This window comes from Octodon degus, unplaced genomic scaffold (genome assembly GCF_000260255.1).
Source record: "Octodon degus isolate 3935 unplaced genomic scaffold, OctDeg1.0 scaffold00079, whole genome shotgun sequence".
Lineage (NCBI taxonomy): Eukaryota > Metazoa > Chordata > Mammalia > Rodentia > Octodontidae > Octodon > Octodon degus.
This window is the reverse complement of record NW_004524655.1, coordinates 7,375,784-7,387,411: the sequence shown is the minus strand read 5'-3', so window position 1 is coordinate 7,387,411 and position 11,628 is coordinate 7,375,784. Positions and strand designations below refer to the sequence as shown.

At 44.6% G+C, this 11,628-nt stretch overlaps 1 protein-coding gene across 1 annotated transcript in view; it reads left to right on the top strand.

Annotated features, from left to right (window-relative positions):
• The first annotated feature begins 3,628 nt into the window (after nt 1–3,628).
• Acacb (acetyl-CoA carboxylase beta) overlaps nt 3,629–11,628 on the top strand; it is a 185,526-nt gene continuing 177,526 nt past the window's right edge. Inside the window, exon 1 of the mRNA XM_004636347.2 lies at nt 3,629–3,760. The gene's annotated coding sequence lies outside the window, so the exon portion shown is untranslated. The remainder of the gene's footprint in view (nt 3,761–11,628) is intronic.

The following is an 11,628-nucleotide window of genomic DNA, read 5'->3' as shown; positions in this document are numbered from 1 at the left end:
GTTCCTCCTGGTAGAAGTGGTGTTGGGAATGGATTTTGGTAGAGAAGCAAAACTGTGGTGTAGGTGAGTGGTGCTGGCTTTTCATCCATGCTGAACCTTCTGGTTGTCTGAAGAAAAACAGGTAGGGAACACTGGGCTACTTCGGGGAGGGTCCTTGAGTGTCCGCCTGGGCTGCCTAGACTCAGACCCTGGTTCTTCTGCCTGGTAGAGATGGCTGAGTTTTTGCTGTAAAGTCCTTTTGATGCTTTACTTTGGACTTCATAGCACCATTGTAGATTATGTCATTTGGAACTAGTTTTTAATTTTTTTTTATTTTTGCCACATTGGGACTTGAGTCGGTCTTACACATGCTGGGCATGCACTCTTACCAGTGAGCTACATACCCAGCCTGTATGCTTCTTCACTTGCTAAATGTATGTACATACATACATACGTACTGGGGGTTGAATCTAAGGCCCTCACACCCCAGCCCTGTAGTTTTTGAGGCAAAGTCTCAATAAATTGTCCAGGCTGGGCTTACGACTGTTCTTTGCTTCTCAGCTGTAAATTTCTTGTTTTTTTGTCTCTCTGTTAGTGGCACTTGGGTGAGGTGAAGGGAGACCAAGAGGCTTCCAGCAAGTGGATAGTGCTCCTGGAACTTGGGCAGACTTTGAAAAATATTAATGCATGGCTGGGCTGCAGTTCAGTGGTTTTTCCTAGCATATGTACAGCTCTGGGTTCCATTCCCAGCACCACAAAGTAGTAACAGTGCTGGCTCCACCCGTAGATATTCTGATTGCACCGGGCAGCAGGCACCTGCATGTTTGTAAGGTGACTGATTTGTAGTAGGACCTGTCTGTCAGCTGCTTTCCAGGTGCCGAAAGCTCTGTGGTCACTTAATGATTTTTTTAAAATCTTAACAAGTAACTAGATATGTATGACTTTTTAGATCTAGGGTTGTTCTGAAGAATTATGTTTCTACTCATGTTCTTAACATTTGGTGGGAAAAGATCATAGGTAACTTTGGTTACTTGGATTTGAGTTCTAGAAAGTACCTCTATCTTCGATGCTGTCAAGGGAGAAAAAGCCACAGGATGGAGATCTTCACCTGTGTGTCACTCTTGGAAAGGCCTGAATTTTGGTGGAAAGGTGTTACTTGATGCCTGCTAGGAGCAAGGTGTTGTGCTAGAGGCTTAGTGTATATATTTTTTCTCGTTGGTACCCTGAAGTAGTTGATAAGAACACAGGCTGAAAGTGTTAATGGCTAACAGCAGTGTACAAAGTCATGCCAGCCTGATTTTAAAGCCTAATTTTGCCACCGTTAACATCCTACTTAGGTTGTAATTATTTGGAGTCATTGGAAAGATTTTTTTTTTCCCCTGTTGAGAACAGAACCCAGAACCTCACATTCTAGACCTGTGCTCTACCACTGGGCTGTACTCTCAGCTCAGAAAGGAATTTTTTTAATAGAATTTTTAAAAATGCTGTTGGGTTATAGATGGCCTTTCTGGGAATCATGGCTTAAGTGGTACCTTTTTTCAAGCAATCATATGGGCTGCTGAGGGTGAAGCTGTCTTAGTGGTCTAGGAGCAGTCACAGGGGCTGCCGCTTATCAGGCGTGGTGCTGACCCAGGACCTGGCTGGGAATTTGATTCAGTGATAATGGAAATTACAACCAAGGCCACAGTACAGATTTACAGGCAAAAACTTTAGGTGAAAAAGAAGATTTCTAGTTGGGCATGGTGGTGTACACCTCGAATTGCAGCGCTCAGAAGGCTGAGGCAGGAGGATTGTTGTGAATTCGATACCAGCCTGGGCTACAAAGTGAGCTCAAGGTCAGCCTGAACTGCATAGCGAGACCTGGTCTCAAAAAGAAAAAAAGAAAAAGAATTTGTTAGTCTTGAGGAGAGGAGCGGAAGGTGCACAGCCCTGGAGAAAGGCAGGTGCCCCAATAATAAAGGAACTTGATTAGGGCTGTGTTTCAAGGCATGGCTTAGCTGGGCTAGGTCTGGTAGTTTTCACTGAGTTATGAATATGGTAATCTTTGAGTCTTTTTCTTGGATTTTAAGTGACTTCCTACTGTCTAGAAGACAGGTTATTGGCCGTTGACACCCTTGGAGATACCATGATGCCCCCTGCTTTTATAACACACCTGTCCCTTGTAATTAAAGGAGGGGGTAAGAGGAGGATGAATCCCACACATTGTTAACAAGGGAAGATGCAAAGAAAAAGAGCCATGTCTTTCCTACCCTGTTACCCACTGAAGGGGAACAGGTAGTGGGCCAAGGCCTGAGAATCGCTCTATCTCTTGTCCTCATGAAGGCGCCTGGCCTCTTTCAGCTCTGTGCACTTGGGCTATGCTGTCTCACCCCCAATTCCTGCTGTGCATACTTGGTGCTGCCTAGGTCCCAGCCAATGACACTGTGACTTCAACATGAGCGCTGGGTACAAAGTCCATATCCTGCTCCCCGCTCCAGTGGAGAAAGTCCTAAGAAGCCTGATTGTTTGTAGTCTAAGTTGGCCTTGAACTTAATGCACAGTGCAGGCCAGCCTGAAACTGCAATCATCCTGCCTCAGATTCCTGAGTAGCGGGATTTGGATATTCAGTAACTTTTTCTTATTGAAAAATAAGCCCACTGGCCAAATAGCTCAGTGGATTAAAGCACCTGCAAGCAGCCACAGGTACTGAGGGTTCCATCCTGGGCCAGCTGCTGGCAGTTGAGACGGCGTGGTGGCACATGCCTGTAATCCCAGCTCTTGGGAGGCTGTAAACAGGTGGATCACTATGAGTCCGATCTAGTAGTGAGACCCTGAACACCCTGTAGACCCTTCCCTAAAAAAAAAAAAAAAAAAAAAAAAGAATTAGAAAAGTAAGCCCATAAGTGAGTCCAGGCAGGGTGCAGCGCTTGAGATCATTTCACACAGATGCAGTGCTTTCAGCCAATTTTCCACTTGGTGTTCAGTACAGTGCATCCTTGCACATAGAAATCAGGGCCACCGAATTCAGTTCCTCTTTCCCTTGGAGCACAATGCGTCTCTGTGTGGTGTCCACCTGCCTGCCACCTACTGCTTGCTTATGTTGGGACCTAGAGGTGACCTTTGTCCCTCTAGAACACTGTAACTGCAGCATGTGCTGGTGTCCTGCTCTGTTCAGCTCTAGCAAGAGCCAGTGACCACAGGAGCCTTTTCCATTTTTCCACCAAGTCTCAGGAAATGGGAAACATTCCATTCAGTGGTACAGTTCCAGGCAATGTCACCAAAGCTTTGGGGAGAGGAGCCAGGGAATCTTTGAATCAACTTCCCCGTTTGAGCTTGACAGCAGGGCTTATTTCTCAAGTAATGATGACTTATAGGCAAGTTGATTTTCAGCATGTCACAGGAGGGCCAGAATGAGTTTGTTCCTGTTTCTTACAATATGAACTTTAGATAGAGCATGCTTAGATCTCTTAAGAATTTTGAAAGAAGTTACAAGATTGGAAAGTAGAAAGCAACCCTCTCCCAGAGTGGCCAGCGCCACCACACATGTGGTCTGTTGTGGGATTGTTTTCTTCCACGCCTGGGTTACTGCTGTCAGTCAGTGCCTTGAAGGTTAAGTGTTCCAAGGATATTTTTAAACAGCAAGGGCTGGTTAATCTAAAGTTGACATTTACAGTCACAGCAGCAAGCAGCCAGCAGACATGACTTCAGGCTCTCAGCAAACAAGAAACAGAAGGCAGCTCTGAGCGCACAGCTGAGAGAGAGGACATGGGACATAGGGAAAGCCTAGCTGAGGTGCTGAGTGGTAAGTCGGCTCACCCTGCCTGGGCTGGAGACCACAGAACCTGGCTGCAAGAGATAGGGAAGGGAGTGCAGGTTAGTAGCCCATATGGTGATTCTTGTTAGGTTTGAGGGCTAACAAGAAGACCTCAGCACAGAAGACCTCAGCAGGTAGTACAGATGAAGGAGAAGGGCCTTGTTCCACAAGCCATTCAAGAGCAGTTCCGTGATCCCTCCACCCCCTACGCCAAAGCTCCTGTCTCAAGAAAAAGTATTCTGCCAGGGAGACAGCTCAGTAGAATAAGCACCTGCCTGGCAAGCCAAGATTGTGAGTTCAATCCCCGGTACCATCAAAAAAGAAAAAGTATTCTGTCCTGTCTCAAACGTGCTGGGTTTTTTATTTTTTATTTTAGTAGGCTCTTAAGAGTATATTGTTTGTAGTGGTCCTACACTATTTTCTTTTGTTTACTGCATTGCAAAGTTACAAGCAAGCAAGAGTCCAGTGGAGCAGAGACAGGATGTATCTGAGCTCCTGCCTGGCCCTTCCTGACACCGCTGCTAAGCAGTTCAATACAAACCTTTCGTTCTGTGCACAGCCTCTTCTATTGTGTTTATTGTGATTATTAAACGTAAATGGGCCTCATTCAGGTAGTGTGCCCCACCATGCTAATTCACTGGGGACTCAGGAGTTCCTGGGTCTTGGGACTTTTAGTTTAGAAACTGGAAGGTAAACATGGTTTTGTTTTAGTAGCGCACGTTTGCGGAACATAGTGAATACATTCATTGTGGGGAGTTGGGTCACGTCGTCATTCTTTTTACAACGCTTGCCCCTCCCTCCCTGCTCCCAGCGTCTCTTTTTGGTTTCCTTCTGAGATCTCCTCCGTTTCCTGTTGGCTTTTCTTTTGTTCTTTATACTTGAGTTTCCCATATAGAGAAATCATAATGATATTTAAGCTTGTGTGATCCTCTCACCTGGTGATTGCCACATAGGCCACTTCCACAAAGACGTCTAATAAGTTGCGTTTTCTTCTGTGTCTGTAATCACTGCAAGCCAGGGGACATCATTGCCGTAAATGGCCTCAACTGGCTCACTTTGAGCAGCTCTCGGAAGGCACGGTATGTTTGCAGAAAGGAGTTTTATTTGTCCTTGATAAAGGGGTTCTGTAAAGTTTCTTGTACCTGTATCACCTTTAGGTCTGAGACAGAAGTTGAGAGTGTTACATTACACACGATTCTCAGACTACATGGGGATAGAAGTAGTGTGTTCATCTTTTGAAATGGCAGTTTCTGCAGAGTCTTACTCCAGGAGAAACTGAGATACCTTGTGCTAAGACTGCCTCTGAAGTCAGAGTCCAGGACTCCTCTCTTGAAAAGTAAGTTCATTGATGCCTAGAGGATGGTGGAAACGACCAGAAATCTTGCAGTTGATATGAAATATGGTTACACATTTCATATTCTAATCTCAGAACTGTGTTTGCTATGATAATAGTAGACCCATTGCTGTAGAGTTCCAGGCAGATGGGCTATGGTCATTTATTCTCCAAATCCAGGGTTCCTCTTACTGGAGAGTATAGGCTAAACAGAGCAGGGAAACTGAGGTATCTAGTTTTGGATAGCTGGTATGCACCAGATATTTAATTAGGTGATGTCATAATTCTTCATAAGGGCAGGCTTAGGAAGGAAGTGTTACTTTTTCTGTTCCCCAGACGGAAACCCAAGGTTCAGAGAATTCCCATGATAGTCTCAGGCCAGTCAGAGGAGATGGCAGTGCTCCCATCTACTTCTACTCTACTCCTCAGTCTTGCTTTGTGGGTGCCATATTCGGGCCCCTCTGTCTCCTGTGCTAGGGACAAACGCACTCCAGAATGGGCCCATCACTTTACCCAGAACTTCAGTCACGTTTGTTCAACTAATTCATAAAGTTCTATTTACCCATCATGTTTATTAATGAATGAGTGATATTAAAGGACAGCCTTGAACACTGCCTTCGAGGTCAATTGGTCTCAGCATTCAGTATTGCTAGTTGTGGGAAATGCCCTCAACTGATCCAGAAGGCTTCCTCTATGCTGCAGGGAGTGCTGACCTCTTATTTCCACCTGCTCAGCAGAGGGGTCTTCTGGGGCCCCCATATTGTGTGGTGATCGCTGAAGCAGGGTACAGCAGGACTCGGAAGCAGTCCATGCAGAAACTCCTGCAGGAGTCCTCTTGGAGCCTTCAGTGCGCTGAGCCTTCGCTGTGCTGATGGGCTAGGGACCTGACAAAGTGTGACTTTGGGATTTGGTCCCAGCAACACGAGTGTTTGGCAGAAGCAGAGACCAACTTTCAGGACTGGCATCCTATGACTGTGATTTGGGAAACACTGAATGTCAGTTTCATCTCACACCACCCTTGTTTCTGTGGGTAAGTGTCGCAGGTTGGAAGCCTGGTTCAGGGCACAAGGTGAACAGAGCTCTGTCTCCTGGGGTTCAGGGTGAGTCAAAATAGGGAGGTGTCTGTAGACTTCAGAGTTAGACCTGCTATTGCGATTGTACTTGGCTTGGGGCCAGGTGGTGGGTGTTAAGGGAAAGGGTAAAGAACATACACATGTAAGAGCTGGATGGACCTGTTCAGTCCCAGCTCCGCCACTTACGGGATGATGACCTTGGATAACTGATGTCTCCTCTGGCCCTTGTCTCATCATTTGTAAAATATGAGCAATGTGTCAGTTTTTGTGGACATTTAAAAGGAGATATATAAGACCAACTGTGTAACAAGCACTCAACAAAGATCAACCTTTATTTTAGTACGTTTTTGTGGGGTTTGAGGGTCTGCTATATGCTTCCCACTGTCTACATTGGATGTGCAAAAACAAAATGACTTTCAATGTTTTTTTTTTTTTTAAAGGTGCTTGCTGGGGAGGTTGGGATGGAATGGAGTGGGCACACCTAGGAGCCGAGCCTCCTGTGTTCTCACCAGGCTCCCCTACCTGCCCAGGAGGCTAGAATACAGGTAACAGCGAACTACTAACTGCTACCTCTGATGAGTCTCAGAAGTCAGAGAGCCATGAAGGCAGAAAGCCGGGCCCAGGCAATTCTGGTAGCACAGTGCAAGGGTCAGGGAGGAGGCAGGCTGGTGTCTTGCCTTTGTAGTCACTTACTGGGATAGGAGGATGGTTCAGGTAGGCTGGAGGGGTGGCTCAGCACACATACCCTGAGCTAGGTACAGCCATTCAGTAAGCACATGTGGCCCCCTGTGGGGGTATGTGTATGGGGAGCTCGTCCTTGCCCTCAGACGGTTACACGTGCACCTTGGTGAAAATACAGTGTTTAATCAGCTTTGATGAGTGGCGTGAAGGAAAGGTACATGTCAAGAATAAGACATGCTACCAGGGAGATAGCGCAGTAGAATAAGTGCTTGCCTAACAAGGTCCTGAGTTCAATCCCTAGTACTGCAAAAAAAAAACAAAACAAAAAAACAGTGTCAGGGAAGGTCTGTGGGGGAACACTAAAGCCAAAGGAGCCAGAAATACCCAGGGGTGGGGGTGGGGGTGGGGGTGGGGGAGAACATTCCTGAAAGCACCAGGAGGGCCTAGATCATAGAGGCAGCAATGGCAGCAAGGCAAGCCATGAGAGGAACTGGAGTTTAATTCAGCTGCTTAATGCCTGGCTGAGTGAGCCTATTAACTTCTGAAACCCTAAGTTTCCTTTTCAGTAAAATAAGGCTTCTCATGGCATTGACCTCTCAGGGTGGTGAGGGATGTTAAATGCTTCATATGGAGCCCAGCGCATAAGGACTAAGGAATAGCGACTGTTTCTTCTCCGGTTGTAGTCAGCAAGCAGAATGCCTTACATTTTGCTTTATATATTTTAACTTTTTTTTTTGAGACTGCCTTGCTATGTCGTCCAGGCTGGCTGAGAGGTTCACCAGCCGCCCAAATTCTGGGACAGGTGTGTGCCACCACAGCTCCTTTAACTTGTTTGTATAGACAAATGTTAACTTTCTTTTTTGTTTTCTTTTTTTTTTTAATTTTTTTTAACATTTATTTAGTGTGTGTGTGCGTGTGGCCAGCTCAGCCCACCAGGGGGCGGGGCTGGCTGGCATGTGGTGCTGGGGGATCGAACTGCGGTCCCTGTGCTTTGCCAAGCTTGTTCCAAGTAGGTGCTTTAGACCACTGAGCCATCTCTCCAGCTCCTTTGTTTTCTTTTTGATGCAGGGTCTTGCTTTGTAGTTCAGGCTGGCCTTGAGTTCACTATGAGGCAAGGGTGGCCTTGAACTCTGATGATCTTCCTACCTCTGCTTCTTGTGCGCTAGGATTGTAGTCTTGTTCCATCCCACACACATGAGCTTCTTGAATAACAAAACCAGTCCTCACACGTCTTCCACCTTGCTTCAGCAACTGCTTTTCCAGTGTCATCTACCTACACATACAGCTTTTCATCCCTTTCTCTCCAACTCTGTAAATGTTCAAAGGTACAATTCAAAAGAATTTCACAGTGAATGCCTTATACCGCCACCGCTTGGATTCTGCCATTAACATTTTGCTACACTTGCCTATAAATACATTAGCATCTATCTCTAAAAGAGATAAACAATTTTTAAAAACTGATTGCCAAAATTATCTTTAATACAGTGGTAATTCCTCAGTCTTATAGTTATCCCTCCAAAGCAGCAGGAAATCCCCAGCCGCTTTCTAATTTCAAGACAGGATCTCTATTCTTCTGCCTCAGACTCTTGCACAGCCAAAATTTCTTTTCCTTCTGTGTTTTTTTTTATTATTATTATTATTATTTTTTTTTAAATTTATTTGTGTGTAGGGGGGGCCAACTCAGCCCACCAGGGGGCGGGGCTGGCTGGCATGTGGTGCTGGGGGATTGAACCGCGGTCCCTGTGTTTGCTAAGCTTGTTCTAAGTAGGTGCTTTAGACCACTGAGCCATCTCACCAGCCATCCTTCTGTGTTTTCAACCAGGAGGTGGTTGCTTCTACAGGACCTATGGATGGGGACAGCTGGCTGCACCCCACTTGTACTCAGTGTCTTCCAGCTGACTTTGAATCATTCACGTTAGGGTCCTCTGAAGGTCTATTGAGTTTTAATTTATAACTGTCACCTCTCTCTTAATTAAATGCCAGTTACTTATTAGAAACACAGGGCTGTTTGTCCTAGAGTTTCCACATTCATTTTTTAAAAAAGCAATTTTATTGAGAAACAATAGCAATGAGATGGTTTAAACCGATTAGTAGGACAGTTTCAATAATTAATACATTGCATATGGTTGTCTTCTTAGTGGTTATTCATAGTACAAGATACAGACGTGATACAAACACTATTAGTACAAATCTTTCTATTCATTGAAATAAGAGAAAGTAGCTGTATATCTATCCTACCTATTTTGAATATACAGATACAAAATGGTCCTTCATTTGTATCCCCTTTTTTTGTTTAATTTTGTCAGAGATGGGTATTCTGTTGTCATTTAAATATTGTAGGTGCATGAATTCAGCAAAATAATCCAATATAGTCCAGTAGTCCATAATAGTGGGTTATCCGCAGGACTGGCAATGTTAGAAGTTGTTGACTTGAGCCTTTTACAGTTCAGCATATTAATATGGCTTTTTATACTTTGTTTTTATACCTTTCTGCCGGATGGTTAAGACTAAGATAAAATAAGACCTTTATAACAAGAAATGTATTGAATTAAAAAAACATTGCATGGGAGTAAACAAAGCTGGGCTGAGAAGTAAAAAAAAAAAAAGAAATGTAATTTTTGTATCTGCCAAGGTCAGTCAAATCCCCTCAGGATTTATCCTGAAACCCTGTACTGTAGTTTGTAGATCCACATTCTGCTTTTGGCTGATGACATCTTGTGCTAGCATTTCCCTCTAGATTGTAGGTAAGCGCTTAGGTCCAGAGGCAGGACTCAAGTCAGGTACCAGCCCTAGGCAAGAAGATTTCAGAAGTGTTGCTCTGTGCTTTTGATTGTATCGTATCAAGAACAACATGAAGTTGGGTCATCAGTGGATTTGGGGAGATCAGCCTGACTCCCCAAACTTTGGAAAGTTCCCCATTACTTTGCCCAGATGGTTTTATACTGGCTGCAAATGATAGCTTTATGTTTCTGTCAGTCCTTATTAGCTGTCATTGTTCTATAAACACATGATTTTCATCAAGCCTTTGGTTCTCCTGAAATAGTTCCTTCAGGAAATGCTGGATACCTGCTTGATTACATCCCTCCTCCTTTTTGGTACTGGGGATTGAACTCAGGACTTTGCACTTGCAGGCAGGTGCTTATGTCACTGAGTTATCTTCCTGGTCCTTCTCCTTTTTGTAAGTCTATTTCAGAATAATAAGTAGTACTCTTGGTGTCAGTGATGTTTTGCTTTGAGTAACATCATGGCATCATGATTTTTGAAAAGATAACTTGATATGTTTCAATCCATTGCCAATTACCACGATCTTTTTTGTTTGTCTTTGTTCAGCACATAGGATTGAGCCCAGGGCCTTCACATTGAGCTATATCCTCATCCTTTTTAAATTTTCTCTCCTATTTTGAGACAGAGGGCTAAGTTGCCTAAGCTCTACCTGCAGTTCTGCTCCAGCCTCGCAGAGACCTGGGACTTACAGGCATGTGTCATCAGGCCCTGCGGCCACCATCACCCTTTTGTAGTCCTGAGTTTAGCAAGGCCCCTGGAGGCTCCTTCCTTCCAAATACAACAGGACATCTCATCAGGTACATTTCTACCCCAGCTTCAAATCAGCCATCCTTCAAAAAATCCTGGCTCCCTTCAGTGAGAAAGGAAGTTAGAAACCATAATTTAGACTTGAGATTTCCTACAAGATATTTTGGCTCATCTGTGCTTATTGAACCTAAGGAACAAGTCAGGCCAGGGAGCTTGTACCGTGGCCCAAGTGAGAGCTTGAGTTTGATCTTAGATAAAGCAATTAGCACACTGCTTGGATTTGATCTTAGATAAAGCACTTAGTACAAAACGCTTGAAATATTGTGGTGAGTGCAATAAACGATGGTGCTGTCTTTCACTGTGTGCTTTACTCAGAATCATTCCCTTAAACCTCACCAAAACAGTGAGAAAAGCCGGCTTTATCATCCTCATTGTCCTTTTTGTGCAGTACTGGGGATTGCCCCCAAGTAGTGCTGAGCAATGCCCTAGCTTTTTTATTATTCTATTTTGAGACAGGGTCGTACAAGTTGCCCTGGCTAGCTTCAAACGTGTGATCCTCCTGCCTTAGCCTCCCAAGGAGCTGGGATGACAGGCATACACCACTCTGCCTGCCTTTATCCTCCTCATTGTACAAGTTAGAGAACCTCAGAGAGGTGAAGAAATTTGTTGAGGGTCACTTAGGAATGAGGAGACACTTGAATCCAGTCTCCATGGACCCCGTACTCTGACCATTCCCTATGTTGATCATGGGATTGTTAGTTTTAAACTAAAAAATGACTTAGTTTTTGGCACAAACCTGATCCATCAGTAAAGCTTACACTTCATCAGATGTAAGCTGGTATTCTAGCAGGGTCCTAAAATGCAGGCCATGCTTCAGACCAGCTCTGCTGCATCTGGAGACCTCGGCATCACTACATGTTAGCAAGGTGAAGTAGCCCCTGAGACTGTTATTGATGCCCTTTATCTGCACGGCTCATTCTCTCTTTAGCACTTACAGGAGTCTTGTGAGGATGGCATTACAACTGAAAAGCTAGCCAAGTGTAGCGGTGCACACCTGAAATTCTAGCACTCTCGGAGGCTGAAGCAGGAGACTTACAAGTTCAAATCCAGCCCGGGCAACTTAGTTACTTAGCAAAACCTTGTCTCAAAAAAGAAAACAAAACAAAAAAAACCTGTTAAAAGACTGGAGATACAGGGGCTCAATGTACACACACACACACTAAATAAATAAATAAATA